The sequence below is a fragment of the Typopeltis vanoorti genome, chromosome 11 (assembly GCF_054136105.1).
Source record: "Typopeltis vanoorti isolate ZY-2024b chromosome 11, IOZ_Tvanoo_1.0, whole genome shotgun sequence".
NCBI lineage: Eukaryota > Metazoa > Arthropoda > Arachnida > Uropygi > Thelyphonidae > Typopeltis > Typopeltis vanoorti.
The window spans coordinates 82,229,370-82,249,953 of record NC_143559.1 but is presented as its reverse complement, the minus strand read 5'-3'; the positions used below and the strand labels follow the sequence as shown (position 1 = coordinate 82,249,953).

The 20,584-nt window shown below is 37.6% G+C and overlaps 1 protein-coding gene across 2 annotated transcripts in view; it reads left to right on the top strand.

The window, feature by feature from the left end:
• The first annotated feature begins 7,222 nt into the window (after positions 1-7,222).
• LOC150101799 (calcium-activated chloride channel regulator 3A-1-like) overlaps positions 7,223-20,584 on the top strand; it is a 58,331-nt gene continuing 44,969 nt past the window's right edge. The window contains exons 1-2 of one of the 2 annotated variants that reach the window (XM_090400208.1): positions 7,223-7,685; positions 19,925-20,047. The gene's annotated coding sequence lies outside the window, so the exon portion shown is untranslated. The remainder of the gene's footprint in view (positions 7,686-19,924; positions 20,048-20,584) is intronic. The other variant, XM_090400207.1, reaches the window with a different exon arrangement.

The following is a 20,584-nucleotide window of genomic DNA, read 5'->3' as shown; positions in this document are numbered from 1 at the left end:
GATGAAATAGTTACTGACCTTAACCTACAGGAACTACCCCCCATAAAGGTCACTAGAATGTTTAGATCAAATAAGACACCTATGCCTTTAGTTTTAGTAGAAATTCATAACATTTACAAAGACATTTATAATTTAAAATCAATCTGTGGACTCAAAATCACCCCAGAACCATTGAGAAAGAAATCATCTTCTGGGCAGTGCCACCGATGCCAAAAATTTGGCCATGCCCAGAAGCTATGCAAAGTTCAGTTCAATTGCCTAAAATGTGGCGAGAATCACCCCACAAACACCTGTGCCAAGTCAAAATCCACCCAGGCTAAGTGCGCTAATTGTGGGGGTCCTCACCCTGCTAATTATAGAGGGTGTATACATCACCCCAAAAACAGATGGAATGATCCAAGTCATCAATCTACCTCGTCATCTAGTACGAGAGTTCCTGAAGCTCAGGCTACTCAGTTCTCCAAGAGTGAATACATGACAACAGGTGCTCCCCCATCATTAACTGAGCCCCTTAACAAAACGAATCTTCAACATCAAGTAAGAACATATGCTGATGTGGCCCGCTCCAAACAGATAGCACAAACCCAGAACCGGAATAATCCACACTCAAATCTATCAGCTGTTATCACCTCTTCTCTTGCAAACATGCTGCAGGATTTCAGCAACTCAAATCCATCCTTAAGTGTCACAAAAAGATTCCTACAGCAAACCCAATCCATATTATCTGCCCTCTCTGATGCATAGAAAAAAAATCGTCCCAAACTCTCTTAGGATTATCGGTTGGAATGCCAACGGTATAAAAAACAAACTGTTAGAAATCCAGGAATTCAATAATAGATACAACCCAGATATACTGCTAATTAATGAAACTCACCTGAGGCCTGCTGACACCCTGAAAATCAGAGGGTATCAGATTTACAGAAACGACAGGCTTGGGTATAGAGGTGGAGGTACAGCTACCCTTATCAAAAACTATATCAATCATCACTCAATAATCAACCCTACTACCACTAACCTCGAAATCACAAGAATCAATGTTCTCACAAACTCAATTGGAAACCTCAAAATTTTTTCTGCATACAACCCTCCATTAAAGACATTATTGACCTCAGATCTGGATGCCATCCTTGGAGTAAAAGGACCGGTCATCATTGCTGGAGACCTCAATGCAAAGCATCCTACTTGGAACAGTAAATCTACTAACAAAAATGGTCGCATCCTTTCTAGCTACACGGGATTAAACCATGCTGTTGTGGCTGGACCTACCGAACCAACTCATCTCAGTACATCTGGCACTGCTGATATCCTGGATATAGCCATCCTGCAAGACATTAAACTACAGTACAGCCTTACATCACTAAACGAGCTGTCGTCGGATCACAACCCAATTCTACTGCAATTGGGAGAACAAGAATGCCTGTCTCCTCCTTCTCATTCAGGCATATCGTGGGAGAGATTGTCTAAAGCACTTCGGGATCAAATAGGACCCGTCCCTCACATATGCACACCAGAAGATGTGGAATCTGCAGTGACTAGCCTCACCCACCAGATTAAGTCAGCTATAATGGTTGCAACCTTCCAGAAACCTGTTCCCAAGCCTGATCGTTTGCCTGAGGACATTATGGACCTGATCGGAGAGAAGAGCAGAGCTAGGAAGAGATTTCATAACACTCGCACACCTCAGGATAAGACAGTGCTTAACGGATTGAATGGAGCAGTAAGAGATGCACTTAAAAAAAATAGAAACGAAGTTTGGGATAAAAAGTTAGCCTCTATCTCACCTATTGATCACTCTATCTGGGGCCTACTGAGAAACATCAAAAATAAAAACAGATCCCTCCCCCCTATAATCTCAAACCAGGGCCAAGTCCACACAGATGCAGATAAGGCAGAAGCCATGCTTAAAAATCTTGAGGATCAGTGCAAACCTTCTTATAACAACATTGATTTCAATCATCTGTACAAAATCCACAGACAGGTTAAGCATGCACTAAACCTCCCGGATACCAGTGCTGATCATATTGCACCCGCATCGCCTGTTGAATTATATGATATTATTAAAAAACTTAAGAACAATAAAGCTCCTGGACCAGACAGCATCTCAAACAGGGTGATCAAGCTGCTGCCTCGAAAAGCTATAGTGCATCTGACCAGTATAATAAATGCAATCTTAAGACTTCACTATTTTCCTTCCACCTGGAAAATGGCTGATGTGATTCTTATACATAAGCCAGGCAAAGACCCACAGAATTATCGTCCAATCAGTCTCATCTCCAATCTGGGTAAGGTTGCAGAGAAGGTCATCCTCTCACGACTCCAAACCCCAGTAAATGACCTAAACATCCTCCCGAAAGAACAGTTTGGTTTTCGACAACACCATAGTACTACCCAGCAAATCCACAGAATTGTGGAATATATCACCACCAGCTACAACTGGCGCCAGTGCACAGGAGCTGTATTCCTAGACCTATCTAAAGCATTTGACAAAATCTGGCATTTTGGACTCCTGCACAAACTTATCTCAGCCGGTATCTCACTAAAAATGGTTCATCTAATCCATTCATATCTTCAGAATAGATCAATGCAAGTTAAAATTAACGGTTCTACATCGTCCCAGCGCCATATCTTTGCTGGAGTGCCGCAGAGATCTCTACTGCCTCCATTGCTGTTTTCTGTATACATGTCAGACATCCCACACAATCCGATGACTTCCATTTTAGTATGCGGACGATACGGCAATACTAACCAGATCTCTCAGACCCCACTTCGTTACCAGAAAGCTTCAAGAAAATCTTCTAAAGCTGGAGGGTTGGTTCTCCAAGTGGAGATTGGAAGTCAACCCCCTGAAAAGCTCAGCGGTTCTTTTCTCAAAAAGGCCAATGTCTCTTGCAGGAGATGTGTTACTATTCAATACTAAAATTCCCTGGCAGAAAGAAACAAATTACCTGGGTGTGATTCTCGACAAAAAGCTATCTTTCAACCAACATATCAAGTCTGCATGTGCAAAAGCATCTAAAGCCATAGCTCAGATCTACCCGCTAATTAATAGAAATAGTAAACTCAGCAACAGAATCAAATTGCAGCTATACCAGATGACGATTCGTCCTATAATCACCTATGCCTCTCCAGCCTGGAGCCACACCTCTAATACTAACATTATTAAGATACAGCGAGTGCAGAACAAGTGCTTGAGAATGATTTTGAACGCCCCGTGGTATGTTAGAAACAGCCAACTCCACAGAGACACAAATATTCCCTATATTCTCTCGTATCTACAATCCTTAGCTTCCAAATTTTTTCTAAAGACGTCCACACATCCCAACGATTTGGTTCAACAAGCTGCAGCATACGAGCCAACGGACATATTCAAATATAGAAGACCAAAAACTATATTAGCCTCCTATAGCGATACATAATCTCCATGCCCATTCAGGGCGAGCAAACTGCTCGTAAATTTTACCCTCACTGTAACTACGACAGATAGCGGGGAATATGAAAAGCATTTTGCTTCACCCTTAAAGAATAAATGTCAATTGTCAATTGATATTAACTTGGTCTACCTACTCACTGATACTCACTGATGAGACTTCAATAAAGATAAAGATAAAGATTTTTGTTGAACTCACAAATTAATAAAGGTTGAAACCGGTCTGGGTAGTGACCTTCTCTCATAATGTAGAACAGTGAGACCTGAATAAAAGGTGAAAACCTCTGGGTGGCGGTGGCCTTTCCCATAATGCACAGCATTATACGATGGTGGTCTGAAAAGTTCTCGGCCTAACAATGAAAAAACAAATTTATAATTTCAAAATTATTTTAATTTTTCAACATAATCTCCCTTAAGACTAATACATTTATTCCAGCGTACAGCTCCTAGGAGCTCAGTTCACATTATGGGTAAATATCAAGAATAGTGATCGGAGCTTGCTCCACCTTAGACATGAGTTGCCTCAGCTTGCACTACCTTTAGGGTCAGTTGCTGCAGTATCCACGTATTTGCTTACGCTTGGAATCGCCGAACTTTATATAGTTTCTACTATATTTCGGCATGAAACTCTTTGAGTTTCTCATTCGGCTAAGAAACGATATGGGATGTAATATCCCTTAACTTAAACAAGTCATATGTCGCCGAATTGAAGCCCTTGGCTCTTCATATATCTAATAAATGTCTGTACTTTTTTTCATGTATTACCGTACTTAACGAATAAAGTATTATTATGCAGATCAAGTATAACTTCAATGCAATTACATTTTATAACTTACAGAGCTAATGAAATTTAAATTATTAAAATCGAAATTTATTAAATTTATCATGAAACATTTTAGGTTGATCACAATATGCACGAGTATCATACATCAAATGTAAATAAGGAAGAAAATTTGACTAGGAACGTGACTAGTTTATCACGTAATTAAAAGCAACCGGATACAGATAACGTTTTTTCCATTAATATCTGAAAAATGGAATTATACAGTTATTACTTCAGCTCAATACAAAATCAAACGACTATGTTTTTTCTTCTTCGTTAGAAATATGAACTGCTTTCATCCTTTGTTCTTTATGCGTATTATATGACAATACAACGAAGTGAGATGGTTCTGCTTGGCTTTGGCCTCCACTTTGAATATGTGAAATGACCTCATTTTAATGTTTTCTCCTATTTGATAAGTTAAATAAAAAATGTTCTCGAAACAAATTGTTAATTTGGAATGAGACTGTATTATTGTGCTTTGTTGCCAATTTATATCTGCACAAGCAGAACTTATTTATCATGGAAACATGGATGCAATACTTCCGAGTATGACACATTCTTTCCTCTTTCAAAATAGATGTTCTCTGCTGAGTGGTGTATCAGCTAACATCGAATCATCTGTGCTACTTTTCACACGGATGAATAATTATTCTTGGACTTTGGCCATATGAATTTTATAGAAATTTCGCATATGGAACCTATGCAATAATTTGTCTAGGCCGATCCCAATATTTGTTTCAATCGACTCATTTACTGTGGCACAAAGGAACAAAATGGATTCAAATTAAAAATCGTTAAAAATCATAAAAGCTGAGCTTAATATGCACATTCTTATATAGTGACGTCATTCATTATTAAAAGCAATTGAATCCACAGGCGTTATTGGAAATATACACTGTGGATATAATTTGGTTTGCTTAATTCTACTATTACAACGATCGACTGAAAAACGACTCAACACATTTTAACAGACATCCTTAAATGTCATGACAAATTTAATCGAATATGAAATTTCGTGAAATTTTATAAAAGTAAAATATCCAACCATGCAACAGAGTTTGTTTAATGAAAATTTTATGTCACAATATCAAAAGGTCAACTAAAAATTACACTGCAGTGTATGTAAAGACTTAAAGGAGCAATTGTTTTATCCGTCATAATTCCGTTTTTATTGGCAAAACAATTAGAAATTAATAATTTCACCCTGTCCACAAAATGACTATTACATTTTGTCATTTAATCTGAACTATCTTAATGGTAAAATCAGGAAACAAAATTATGTCTATAGTATAATATAGACGTGTACTATTTTGCATACCTGTACTTGGTACTCTAAGCATATGTATATGCTACAATGGCTTTGAGTTCACTGGCATGAAAATGAATGGTGTTGCTATACAATATTGCTATTGAGAAGCAAACAATTTTTGTACGATTCGCAATAGTAGTCTTAGTCCTAATCCAAGTAATGCGTGATTGTCTGCAATCATGCGTTACTTGAATTTTGGTACTGTCAACCGAATTTTGTTATGCCTACAGATTGACTAAACTGAAACTAACATTGAAATTAATACATCTTAATAGATGTATTGAGTCACCTAAATGATGTCACCTAAATAGCGTTCTTTAAATTTTATCCAACCAATGCATTTTGCCAGTAAACTGACTCGCTTGTAAACAAAACTGAAAAAAATCGGAAATATTCTAGTGTGAATGGACAAACCGAATTTTGTCCCTGCAACAAAAACAATTTCATTTGGAAACATGCCTGAAAAATTTCTTTTCTTTATGCGAATGTTAGAAATTTTATGTAAATTATATACCTGATTGGACAATCCTTATCAAGACCTCAATAAATGAGGCTCAAGAGGAATTATAACCTGCTTATCTTTTCAATAACCAGGTAATCGCGTAAGCTGTTTTAGCCACTTTTGCAATATGCCCTCTGAACTTCAACTGCCTATCCACTAACACCCCAAATCCCTGGCTTCATCAATTTCCTGGAATACAGTTCCATTAATATGGTACAGCTGGTAATCTTTTCACTCCAAAATACATAACTTTATACTGTGCCACATTAAATTTAAACCCATTCCCCTTTGCTCACACTACTAGTCTATTTATGCCATCTTGTAAATTTTATCAACATCATCTTTATTGATTACTGCTCTACCTAATTTTACATCACCTACAAACAACTAAATATTTCCCCTCAAATCATTTCCTAATTTATGAAGAAATTAAATAGTAGTGGCCCAAGCATAGAGCCCTGTAACACGGCACTAGTTAGAGGCATTATACAGGACTGCTCCTAAATAAATTACTCTCTAACAACCACCCTGTTATTCACATCACCAGTCCATACTTATTTGATGTAATTTATATACACAAGCCAACAGTTGCTATTAATAGTGACAGAACCAAGTGCCGCTATTAATGGCAATTGTGAATATGTCCTAACACACGTAAGGACACATTCAGAGTCCTTAGCTAGAGCTTTTGCCGCGCGGGGCGATCCCTGAGTTTGCCGCCCCTCTCAATGCACACCAAAAATACTACAAAAAGTCAAAACGACGTATAGGGAAATAAATTAAAACACTATGTTTATTGTTGAAGTAAAACTTTAATTCCAACATTCTAAAATGCTATTTTTCTTGCTTTTCTGTTAGCAAAATCATCGATGACATTGACGAAATCTATTTCATAGTAATGTACGTAATTCTTAATCAATTTTATTCAGAAAAAATCCTCTCACAACTAGCAACACTAACAGCAATTGTGAGGAAAATTCGCAGTAGTATTACGATATTTGGAACTGAGTTCTCGAGACTGTATTTTAAAATTAACTGCAAAAGTTCAAAAAGGTTCAATGTCGCCCGGGGCGGACCGCCCCCTTCGCTCCTCCCTAGCTACGCCACTGTTATGAACATCAAGAAATGGAACTAAAAGCTTTCCAACAATGCATGCAATTGCTGAGTGGAAAATCATCCTGTGTTTTACTGAGAAAGATGCCATCACAACTACTGGTGTGTGTATTTTCCAGTAATTCACACCCTTTTTAAACGTTAAAAATTTTACTTGTCTGTGACGTCATCAACACGCACGGCATAATATTAGATTCATCAAAACTCGTTTAGTCTATCAAGTGTCATCACGCGAAATGTAATACGAAGTCTACCAGTTGGATACGATCAAGTGCGAGAGACAAGAAACTTGAAGTATTCGCTTACTTTTTTTCCAACATGACGAAACCGATTCAGCTTACCAGGTTTGGTTAAATAATTAAATATTCTGTATTGCTAATCGCATTCAAGAACTAGTTAAAGGGGGATTACTTTTCAATGCGGAACGCTATCTTCTGTTATTACATTGGCTGCCATTGAGGAGTCGCCGAGTTCAATTTTCCCTCGTTCCTACAGCAGTAAATTAACAGTAAGTGAAATATACGTAGAATGATATTCAGAACAAATAGTATATGCCAATAAAATTTTTAACTTAAATAAAGGAAATATTATGTGTACTGATTGTTGTTTGAGGTTTGTTTACACGTGACTGAAGCGATATTCTAATGAAAATAATTAAGATCAGTTGAACGCTTTGCTATTTAGAGCTATTATATAGCAATTAAAATATAATGAAATTAAGCTGAGTTGTTTTTAGTAGATACTTAAGATAAATTGTTAAGCGTATGCTGGTTAATTTAGCTGCTGTTATTTAATAATAAATAGCATCGTGACGAAATGAAGCTCCCTCGCATTGTTTCATTAATGAGAATTATTTCCTTATTAATATCCTATCATGGATATTAATTTGGTATCTGAAGCTAGCGTGCATATTATTCAACTGCCATGAGAAAGAGGTATACTTTATTTATTGTGAACTAACTTTTCATGTGGCCAAAGGAAGTACGTTGACTATTGCGCCACTTCCGGTTAACCTAGCAACTGATTGCATCACTGGCTGTAATATTTAGACGTTGCTATCCTTAAAACGTAAAGAAATTTGTCCTTGAGTACACGTATTATATTGAAAGAAGGTTGTTCAAAGTTTCAGTGGCTAATATCGCGCTGCTCTCCCTCGCCATGTGATTTCTCCCCCTCCCCATAATTATTCTTTAATTCTTATCAGCTAACACTTCAGAGTGATTTTCTTTTCAACAGAAGGGATTTTAATAGTGAACATATAGACCGTATATCTCGTCTGTGAACTTTCTTATTTATTCTAGATTGCAGGGTTATTTTAGATGGAGAGGGTTATCTTTGAATGATATAATACTTTAGGAAAATGATGACGATGTTCAATATGGAACAATTCATAAAGAAAGATTATATATACATCCAAAGCACGTTCGGAAAAGTCTCGGAACATGCAGCCTTTGACGGTAAAAGACCCGGGTTCGATCACGTCATAACGCAAGGAATCTTTATGAGCTTTTTTTTGAAATGTGAAGGTGAATTGGCCAGTCTGATATTGGGGAAGGGGAGGGATAGGGGGGTTTCTCTCGTAAAACAAGCAAAACCTACCAGAAAATACTTGTAAACAGACATAAGTAGTGCATGTACAGAATTATAATGCAGGCAGAGGTGGAGCATGCTGAGTTGTGTATCGTAGAGTGGTTTCCCACGATGAGTCCTAGGACTCGATTTCATGAAGGTATCATGTAATCATACGCTCCAGAATGATGTCACGCTATACCTGACACACTCAAGAATTCCGAAAGAGACCTGCAAGCTTGTGCAGCAAATAATCTGTCTCTACCATATTTTATTCATTTATTAAGTTGAATTCCTTACTAGTGAGGATACGTTAATACTGAATATTCCCCACAGGCATAAAGATATGTTTTAAAAAAGTACATAGCAGCTTTAAAAATTAACTCGAAAGGTCATGGTTGGTGGAAATACTCCTAATAGTGTCGGTTGCATACTTAGCATACCAGTGCATACGCTTATTTTGGCTTTTTAAAGCCAGTGATATTAAAGTCTTCGTTTCAGACTACAGCATTATGATCTCTTTCCTCAAAGAACAACACAAAACATAAACGTAAGTTTAAATGATCCAGCAAAGCCTATTTATCTTTTCTTTCTGTCCCAGACTTTTGTGTTTAAATACTACTTGAATTTACAGATTTATTACGTATTGTTCTTTCTTTTCTTTTTTTCACTAAATTAATAACGAGAAACGTATTTTATAATTCAGTATTCAGAACTCTTTTTTTTTAATCTCTCTATACTGCTGAATGCACTACTACAGAGCAAATAAAATTTGATACAGTGATGTATATGGAGCTGAATCACGTGAACTAAAAACTTTAGATGAAGAGTTGAGACCAAATGGTGTTAGTGCTGTATTCAGTCTAATGAGAGACAGCGATGCTTTACAGCATCGACAAATAGAATTAAGAAAGAAAATTGTCACTGGTCTTCTCGTATAACAATCATTCAACTCCATGTTTAAGAGACCTTAGATAACTGTTGCTTTTTTGTTATTCAACTATGTGTGTGCATTTTTTTTTTTTTTTTTGTCTTCGTTTGGGATTCAATGGTAATGACTCAAGCAATTCGGTAGACTCAAGTCATTACCGTTGGGATTCAATGGTAATGACTGAAGCATAACTGCAACTAGGAATTGCTATTCCTAGTTGCAATTATGGCCGAAGCTATGGGACTAAATGAAGTCCAGCAATGGACGAATTTTCATTACACTGAGATTTTTGACGGAAAATAAGAAACCTGAGTCAAAAGTATGATGTTAATTTGTTGTAAATGATAAGAAAAAAGGTAGCTTAACAATTTTGTTTCATTTCCACCGAAGAGTCTCCACAACTCAGTCGGCATTAACGGCACTCTTTGATTGGAAAGACAACTTGGATCGACTTCCGTCTCTAGCATGCGAATAACACTTATCAGGGTTTCTCCAACAAAAAGTGAATTACCGGTCTCATTCATACGGAGGTGTGGCAGGAATTTTTGCTGCGCAAAAAATGGAAAACTGCCCAGAAGAAGAAGAAGAACGGTCATATTACACTGAAATCAGAGTCTTATCTGCTCTGGCAGTAACTCCAGAGCTGTCGTTGAACCGAAGCTCTCTTACTTCCGCATTGTAGTGTACCGCGGTATGTTAATTATGTCTCCGTTCCTTACCTAAACTATGGAAAATTATTCAATGATTCCATGAGGGACCGTTCTCAGTCTTGCTTTCTCCATGACTGCAGGTCGCAAAGAGACCAACTTTCTTTAACCTGAGCCAATCTACTCCATTTCCTTCTTATTGACTTTAATATAGGATCCTCCCATATCCTAGGTGGTGTCTGCCAGGTTTTATTTTTATATGCCTGAGATACCAATCTGTTATTCTTGAAGTCCATCTGTTGTCTTGCATGCGTACTATATAACCTGCCCACAATTTTTGTCGTTATAAGATAGCTTCTACCACATCTTTGAATCCAGGGTTTTTCCTTATTTCAGTGTATGTTATGTGATCTTTCTTGCTTATATTACACTCTTCTTTATACTGTCCTTTGGGTTGTTATTAGGCTTTGTTTTCCCCCCTCCTTTTTTATTGTGTTCCATGTCTCGCTGCTAGATCATAGCTGGTAGAATACTACTATTACAAAAGGTTTGCTCTTATTTTGATATCTATTTTTTGGTTTCTGATAGTCTTTTATCTAGTTAAAAGTTTTCCAAGCAGCCTTGTTGCGTCTATTTATTTCATATTATATATCTAAGTCCATTTTGATCGCTTATCCTAAACAAATGTAGCTCTCCACTCCGACTTTATTCTGCAATTTGATTTGGTAGTACAACATGATTCATAATTCAGTTGGTAGGCCTGATTAACCTGATATATGGTTGTTCAATGCCTTGATCTTTGAGTATCCCTGGAAAACTGCCTTATGTTTGGAATGATTTTTTGAAATCGATAAATAGCAGACAAACTGAAAGATGATATTCTCTTCATTTTTCAGTTAGTTGGTTTATTGTATGTATATAATCAATTGTAGAGAATCGTGTATTAAATCCCGCTTGCTCTTTGCTGCTATTTTCATACAGAATTACAGACAGTGTTTTTTTTTTTTTAATTCTATTTTTAATATTGTTCTTGTGAATATTTTATAGAGGTGAGACAGAAGACATATTGGCCTATAGTTATCAAAATTCTCTTTTTTTTAATGGATGAGGATGGTTTTAGATGATTTCCATTTCTTGGGTATTCTATCTTTAATTAGGTACCATGTGAATAAAGAATATTTCCTCCTGTCTTAATATCTTCTATTCTTATTTCATGTCCCTGGTGCCTTAAGCTTGCATCTGATTGACTGCATATTCTATCTCTTCTGGCAGTATTTTTAGTGCGTTTTATACCCAGTTAACATTGTCTGAGTGACATTTGTGTGGATGAGTAGACCTTATAGTAATTCTGGATTTTTTTTTTTTCATTTCTCTTCTGTTTCTTTTTCTTTTTTTTTTTTTCCCCTACTCCTTGATATTCTGTTCATCTAGGAGAGCTGGTCTTATTGTTTTGTCTCTTCTTTTTCCAATGGATTTTAGGTCAAGTGAACAGTTCCAGTTTCATGCCATTGCTTTGATGGCCTTGCAATTATTCTTTTCCATTTATTTTATATCTGTATGGTATTTTTGGCATCGGCTACTGTCCATTCGATTCAGATATTCTAACCATTTTTGTTTATATTTACTTATATAGTGGTTAATTGATTTTATATTCAGGGGCTGTAAAATTTCTTCATTTGTTTTATGGTCTCACTTGGTATATCCAGCTGTTTTTCTGATAAATGATTAAATTTAATAATTTCCCGCTTGCCCGTGCCAGAGATCGACGAACTCGGGAACCGGTTGAAAAAAGGCTTAGTAAACGTTCCTCCAGTCGGCGACTAGAATTGAAACCACACGTTCTCTCTTCCAGGAGGGTTTAAAAAGATGAACACGGAATTTTTCCCTTCATTATGGTTGTTAATATTGTTCACAGTGATGGCACTAACCTTGCTCCAACGAGCTTTGCTCGTGAAGCTGTACTACATAAACAATTACAATGCTGTTGCCGCACTCCGCGAATTTTGTCGCCTGAACAAATGTCGACGAAGTCCAATATTTCCATGTGTTCTGTGACGAATGATTGGTCGTTTTGAAGAAAGGGATCGTTTAGAGTTAGACCTGGCAGAGGTCGCAAACCAGTCAGTTCACAGGTGAATGAAGTTGTCACAGCTGGTGGGGAGCAGGCCATGAATAATAGCGTTGGTTCATACAGTACACGTGCTGTATTAAGACACATGGATGTGCCTTACACAACTCCTTGCTCGAGTGGAGTTGGACGCTGCGTGGCCATGGGTGATTTTGTGGGGAGATGAGGCTCACTTTCACGTGAACGGGGCTGTGAATATCCACACTGCCAGGTATGGGCTATGTATCATTTCACGGAAGCCAGAGTGATCAGCCGAGCATTTCCCACTGCATGGCCACTTCGTTCACCTAACCTGACCCCTGTGACTTCTAGCTCTGGGGATTTCTCAAAGACCGGGTTAATCGGGATCATTCTGATAACTTTTCAGTGCTGACAGGCAGCATAATGTAACATCAGTCCCGACCAGTTGTGGTCTACATTGAACACACTGTGCAAAGAATGCAGTTTGTGGCAAGCAGGGAAGGGCAGCACATTGAACAGTAGAGCCGGTGAATGCGTAATGGAAGTGAATAAAAATGTGTTATTATTATTATTATTATTATTATTATTCCTGATACCTCCAAGGAGTCCGAAGACTCATCGCGGGAGGACATCTTCAACTGTCTCTACACCTTACCTCTACTACGAATCAACGCCATCTACCGCCCACCTCCAACACCACCACAACTAGTAATTTTTGTCTGTAAATTGCGTGTGTTCTGAAGGACCGATTTGTATGTATGCGGGATGAAAAACCCGAGTTTCCGGGAGAAAAAACCCTGCTACCTCCGTATGAGATCGGCTAACTCACCATCGATTGAAATCGACCAGATAAAGATTCCTCCCGTCGCGACGAGAATCGAACTTAGGCCTATTCCAATCGAAGGGCGCAATGTACCGTCGTTCTTCCAATTGCGCCACGGAGGCGCTTATTTATGCTTGTGTCGTTTTTCTCCTTACACACAGATAAAAATAACTACATCTACATTCGTACATCATACAGTGCCCTTGATGGTGAATTTTGTAACTACTTTTTTTCTTCTTTTCTCAGATATTGCTTCCGTATGACGCACAATATTTCCTGCAAAGTCTCGCAGCATTTGGATTACTGGGTGTCACTCCATAAGACCTTAAAGAGGAATACTTTAATTTTAACCACCCTGTGTGTATGTACACATATATATTAAAAAGTAGTGGTGATATCCTTGCCGTTTGTTGTCTTTCCATTCTGATATCGTTCTAATTTAACTGTTATTCCTTGAACAGACTGTAAGAGCTGGTTGGCATATTTAGATCGGTTAATATTTTAAATAATTTGGTTTATTAATTTATCAGAGGCTTTTTCATAATCAATGAAGGCCATGTGTGTTTCTTTTTGAAATTCTCTTTTCTCTTAATCATTTTGGAATAAAAATTGAGTCTATGAAAGATCAAGATGGGCGTTTTCGAAATGCATCCCATTATAGTAGTTTATTCTCTACAATACTGTTAACTTTCTCTTTTAATATTCCTGAATATACTTTTGTACCCTGCATTTAGCAAACTAATTCCCATTATTGTTTGGTTCATCCTTAATTCCATATCTACTTTTTTTTATGTTTCTACTGCTTCTTGTAATTTATTTAGAATAAATAAACTACAAAATTACGAAATCGCATCTGATAGTTGCCTCAGTCCTGAAGTATCTTTAGGACTGAGACAACTCGTGGTAAAAGTGGACCAAGCTCTCATTACTCCTTGTCTCAGTATCTCCCATAATGCAAAGCACATTTCCTTGCGGACATGTATAATGGTATGCATTAAGGGAAGGGGGGGCTACTACCCAGACTGGTTTCGACCCTTATTGAGGTCTCGTCAGTGGGAGCCAGACCCAAAAGTGGTGATACTAAGGCAGAAGCAATGGAGAAGTCATATTTACCTATACGAGTTACCAAAAGGTGTACCACCTCATTATTAAATTATTGTGGATTTAGAGAAAGGTGTTGGAAGTTTATTTTCCACTTGGTTAGACTACAATAAATTTAGTTTAATCCTTTATCCAAGCATTTGATGCGTTTCGGTAAACGCATCAAATGCTTCAAAAAGCATATGGTGATGAATGCTTATCCCGTACTGAAGTTTATGAGTAGTTTAAGCGATTTCAAAGTGGTCGTGAGACGCTTGAGGACGACGGAAAGCCGGGCCGTACAAAAACTGGACTGAGCGAAGTGAACATCCAAAACATCGCGTGAATTCATCAAAGAAAACCCGAAATTGTCCGTGAGATTGATTGGAGATGAATTGGGGATTCCAAAATCAACTGTGCACAACATTTTGACCGAGAGTTTGGGCCTTCGTATATTGAATTCGCGATTTGTTCCCCACATGTTGACCAACGACCAAAAAAATGTATCGAATTGATTACTGCAAGGACCTTATTAAAACCGTCGTAAAGACTCAAACTTCCTTGAAACGATCGTTACTGGCGACGAAACGTGGTGTTTTGAGTATGAGCCCGAAACAAAGCGCCAGAGTGCTGAGTGGAGACCATCAGAAGAGGGGCATCGGAAAAAAAAGTCGCTTGGAGAAGTCAAAAGTAAAGACAATGCTGATTTGTATACGATTCCAAGGGCATTATTCACAAAGAATTCGTTCCGCCTGGCCAAATAGTCAATGGTGAGTTTTATCTCGAAGTTTTGAAGTGATTGATAGCGAGAATTCGTCGCGTGCGGCATTAATATCGTGACAACCGACCGTTCGTCAAAACACACTGTCACTCTTGGCACTATAACTCGACTTCTAATGAAAATGTCATAAACAGTTGACACAACACTAATGAATGTTGCCGCTTTCGACAACAAAAAGATACAACAGGTGGCGCGACTAGTTTCTTCTATTTTCGAAAACTTCGGTTTCTTTTTTTTGGACAGAGGATGTATATCTGCAGTTAGTGATGATTCCTTCATCTTGAGTGATTCTTAGTTAATTTAGCTTACATTTATTTATAAATAGAGCTTCTAAGCAAGGCCAAGTTCATGGTAATTTTTGCGGTGTCATAGTAAGTTATGGCATTCTTGACCTTTGATAATTCTCCAGATGAAAATGTTGGAAAATTGCTTTATGGGATTTAATGAATCTTCAAAGGAGAAGGAAGTTGTTCATGAGTTGCTTGAGTACGCAAAAACTGTTAAAGCATGTAAAGATCAAAGCACAAAACAACTTTGCTTCAAGATGTTCGTTCTGATTCTTCAGAGATCTATGAAGAATCAGTTAGCTATAAAACAGACAGTAATCCAGGAGACCTTCAACTGTGACTTTTGTGATTAGCTCTGAAATCCTACGAAAAACTGTAATATTTTTCAACTTTGGTCGCGGTTGGTAACATTTTTTGTAAGTGCAGCGATTGTTGAACCTGTTTTCATTTATAGTGTACCGATAAACAGGTATCATTACCATCAGTATATGTGTGCACTGAATTAAATAATTTAATCTACATTTAATTTGCATTTATAATGTATTTGATTTAATCGCTTAATTCACATTTAATATTTAAGTTTCTAGCGGTCTATGGTGTTTTAGAAATATTAGGTGTAATTAGTGGGTCAGATTGGTACAGATGGATTTTAATTACGGTAATCTCCGTTGGTCCGGAAAAACGGCTAATCCGGCAAGGCTCTGGAACCAATGGTGCCAGAAAATCGGTGGTGTACCTGTATATTCTAAATGAGTATGACCTGAAACTTTTAAATCTATTCTTTTAAGTAGCAGTTCAAGTTTCTTGGCTGGGACGTTCCTCTAATTCTTTTCTGTCGCAAATTCTGACTGTGTTTTACATTGCTTAATCTGTTGGTTGAATTTGGCCATGTCTTGATCTATGTCTTCTTCCAAGCTCCAATCAATCTGTTTTACTAATTTACCAAACTGCTCCCTGTCAATATTTTAGTTTATGGTTTGATATTGCTCATATATTTTTGCTTCCTGTCTTTTGTCTGTATGGCTCTTAATGTTCTGTGAACTGAGTGTATATCACAATACGTTTTTCTAATTGACGTTTCCCTGAGAACGTCTCCGAAACGCACTCGAAATAATGGAATCCAAAGCACGATGATTGTGAAAGATTTCTGCATGAGGAATTCTCTCCTTAAGACAAACTGTCGCCTAAGAACCTAAGTAAAGAAGAAGAAGAAGTAAGTAGGCGTTTAAGAAAAGATGCTCCTCGAAAACGACTAGAGAAGTATCCACACAGAACCAACTGCTTTACTGTGGCAATTCCCTTTGTCTGTGCAAGTTTAAGGCCAAGAAGAACATGAATGAGATCGCGCACACTCCCAGATCTGGTACTCTGTGCAAAAAAATAAAAGTTAACTACCCACAAAAATATACCTCCACTAGAAATCTAAGTACAATACATAATAATGATAAAAATAAACCCTGAAATCAACTATATCTCTAACAGGCATACTTTGATGTTTCGTATTAGGACACTTCGCCCTTGCTTAATACAGACAGGGGTTATCAAAATAATGGAAATACCTACAATTTGTTTTGGAGAATTTTTATTAATAAGGTGGGTCTACACCTTATAACAATTCATGCTGTTAAAACACCATGAATTCGACGTGGAATAGACCGATACAAGTCACGCACATACGATAATGGAATTTAGGACCATTCTTCCTGCAAAATATATCCGAACTGTGCCAGTGATAAAGAACAATCACAGAGAGACCGTCATCCGCGATATGACGGTAGAGTATGATATCGGCTGTCACACAGCAGTGCCATAGTCAATGTTGAATTAGCGTTGTGCAGTTAGTGTGCAAAATGTCAGACCTCAGTGACCTCCAAAAAGGTATGACCATTGGAGACCGGTTTTCAGGAGCTGTCGTAACCAAAACGGCAGAAATCGTAGGTGCATCACGAGCCGCATTATCAAAGATTATGGCAATGTATGTAAACGGACAAGGCGTTGCCTCCAATCGGTTCTCCAAGGTTCGATCACATTTTCCGCCTGCAACATCACTGGCACAGTTGGAACATATTTTGCAGGAAGAATGGTCCCAAATTCCATTATCTCTTGTACGTAATTTGTATCAGTCTATTCCACGTTGAATTCATGGTGCTCTAACAGCCCGAGGTGGGCCTACAGTATATTAATAAAAAATTCTCCAAAAAATTGTAGGTGTTTCCATTATTTTCATAGCCCCCAGTATTTTAGCTTAATATAGATTGTATTAAGAATTTATTATTTTTAATAAAATAGAGGCCTATTTTATTAAGTCAGTTGATTACTCTGATTAGATCAATTCTACGATTAGATATATTCTGAATTAATATATCTATTAGGATATATTAATTCAGATCAGCTTGTCGGAACTCTTCATTTGCTTCAGATTAAAGATTGAAAGTTTTACCTTGTAACAGACATTAGTAGAATTTTTTGTAAGCTGTATATTCTAGATTATTTCTATTAGGGTTAAAAAAAGGGGGGGTTTCTTTGCAATAGTAGTAATTATAGTAGAAGCACTTACAGATTGCTAAAAGATTGTGGTGTGGGATCATTTATAATTCCGATAAGGGTGGATGAAAACAAATGAAACTTCGGTCTAAAGTATCTGATTTTTTTGGGGGGGATAAACTATCTTATTTTTAAAAGGACTTAATTCTATTCGATACTAACAGACGATAAGATGTGAAATATTCTGATAGTTGTTGCTGTGCTCCAATTTTATGGCCATGCATTTATTTGGAAATCTAAGACCACAATGGAGTCAAATATCTCTGACAATCTTTGTATATAATTCATTTATATCTACAACACCTTTAGGCGGAAAGATCGCGTTCGAATAAACTTTACAAAGGATTTTTCATTTAAACCGTGAAACAGTTGGTCTCTTAGAGGCTGCAGGGTTTCTCTTCACGGATTAACTCGGTTTTCATCCCACAAATATTTATCGGACATATAACACTGACCTTACAGCATTAATTGCTTTGGCTAATCCCAAACAACAACCTCTGATAGTATTCTATTTTAGACCTATTTCTTTTTTGTTGCATGTTTTTTTTTTGTTTGTTTGTTTGTTTTGGGAAGTTTCTTTTGCTTTGTTTTATAGATATTCGGAGGAAGGAAAAGTAATACAATGGAGAAGTCTTCTGCAGCCCTGAAGAAGATTCTCTGTCAGACCCAGTGTACACTGCACTGCACTGCAGTCTTTATAGTTATCTATTGTATAAATGTCCGCTCGGTTAGCCTAGTGGCTATGCGCTTCGCAGGAAAGGCGTGTCCTAGGTTCGATTCCTGTCGACGACGTGAGGAGCTTAAGGATCTTCCTCAGCCATAGCCAAGTTAGCCGGTCTTGGGCGTGGACAGCAGGATTTTTTCGCCCCAGTTTATCTGGGGTTTTTCATCCCGTAAGCAGGCAAACGGGCCCCGTGAACACACACGGATATAGTCATGAATATCGCCCTTAGGGGATGCAGTGGCGAACCGGCTGCATTAATATGCCTGTAACCCCTCATTAGGAGGGAACTCAACCCGTCCTAGACGGATGAGAAGAATAGGATAGGATTGTGTAAATTTTACCTTTATATGTAAGATGTGTCCATCATTAGCTCGTGAAGAGGATAAAGTTGTTCGGTGTTAGTTTGCTCATTCTTAAAAGATATCCAAATAAAACATAACCTGAATGATCCTTGTTTTGCTGGAGGTATCTTTTAAGAATGTATTTTTAAATTCCTGAATAGGGAGGAGAGGCTGTTAATTTCTCAGTTGATCTTTGCAAGTGTTATAGAACCTACAGAGAACCACAATAACATTTCAGTGTCTCTAATCATGTTGGGAAGAGAACCTCTTGCAGAAGCACTGCATGAAGAGATCATTCTCATTTTATTTGTCATAGGATTTTTGTAGTGTATATTTTGCTATTAAGTTTATTAGGAAACTTTAATTTTATTAAAGATTTAATAAAAATGAAAGTCCTCTTCGTGTCCTACACGAATCCCGTTCTAAGACATGAAGAGCCTGCATGAGGGCTTTTCACCTGAAGGTGAGTTAGCCGGTCTCATACGAAGGGATAGGATTTTTGTCACAGATACTCGAATTTTTCATCCGGCAATCAGACCAACGGGCCAGTACAACATACGCAATATACAGTATTATTATTATTATTATTACAACAGTGTCTTAATAGAGTCAGAATACTCATCGCGGGAGACCACACATTGATATACTAACCATTATTCACATAATACCTATCATACTTCTTAAATTCATTCACAGCCGAAGCATTCACAACCATCTCTGGTAACACATTCCACCCATTCACAACCCTCCAAGCAAACAAATCTAGTCCTAACACCCTTGTTAACCACACTCTTACACATTCTCCAAGGATGACCCCTCATTTTCTCCCTTTCTGCACTGTTCAAAAAAAAAAAAAAAAAAAGCCATAAATATCAATCCCATAAAACCCCTTTAATAATTTATATGCCTCTACCATTTTTTCCTCCCTTAGGTCTATCAGCTAGTTTTTGGAGCCAACAGACCAATCTTTCCCCGCAGGAAACATTCCACAGACCTGCAACAATCTTTGTAACTCGCCTCTGGATCCTCTCCACTTCATCATCAAGAAATTCAGGTAACCAGATCTGTGCGCAATAATCCAAATGTGGTCGTATTAATACCTTATAAAGTGGAACAATAACTTCCCTATCCCTACTTATCTGTGTTCTTCAACAACCATGTAATTTGATGCGATGTTTTGGCAACATTTGCAATAAGCCCTCTAAACTTAAGTTCTCTGTCCACAATAACCTGCTTAATATTGTTGACGAGTTGATGAGGCAAGGAACAACTAGTCACTTGGCTTGTCAGCTTCTTGCAGTTTAGTTCCATGAATATAGTACACAGCATGTGATCTCATCCTCCCGAAGTGCATCACCTCACACTTAGCCACGTTAAAAACTGACAGCCATTTACCTTAGCCCATACGGTCAGTCTGTTTAAGCCATCCTGCAAAATATCCACATCATTTGAATTGACTGTCGCTCTTCCCAATTTTGTGTCATCAGCAAACAAGTGGATATTTCCTTTCAAATTATTCTCAATATCATTAATGTACAAATTAAACACCAGAGGACCAAGTGCTCTACCACTATGTTGAGAAAAAGTATTT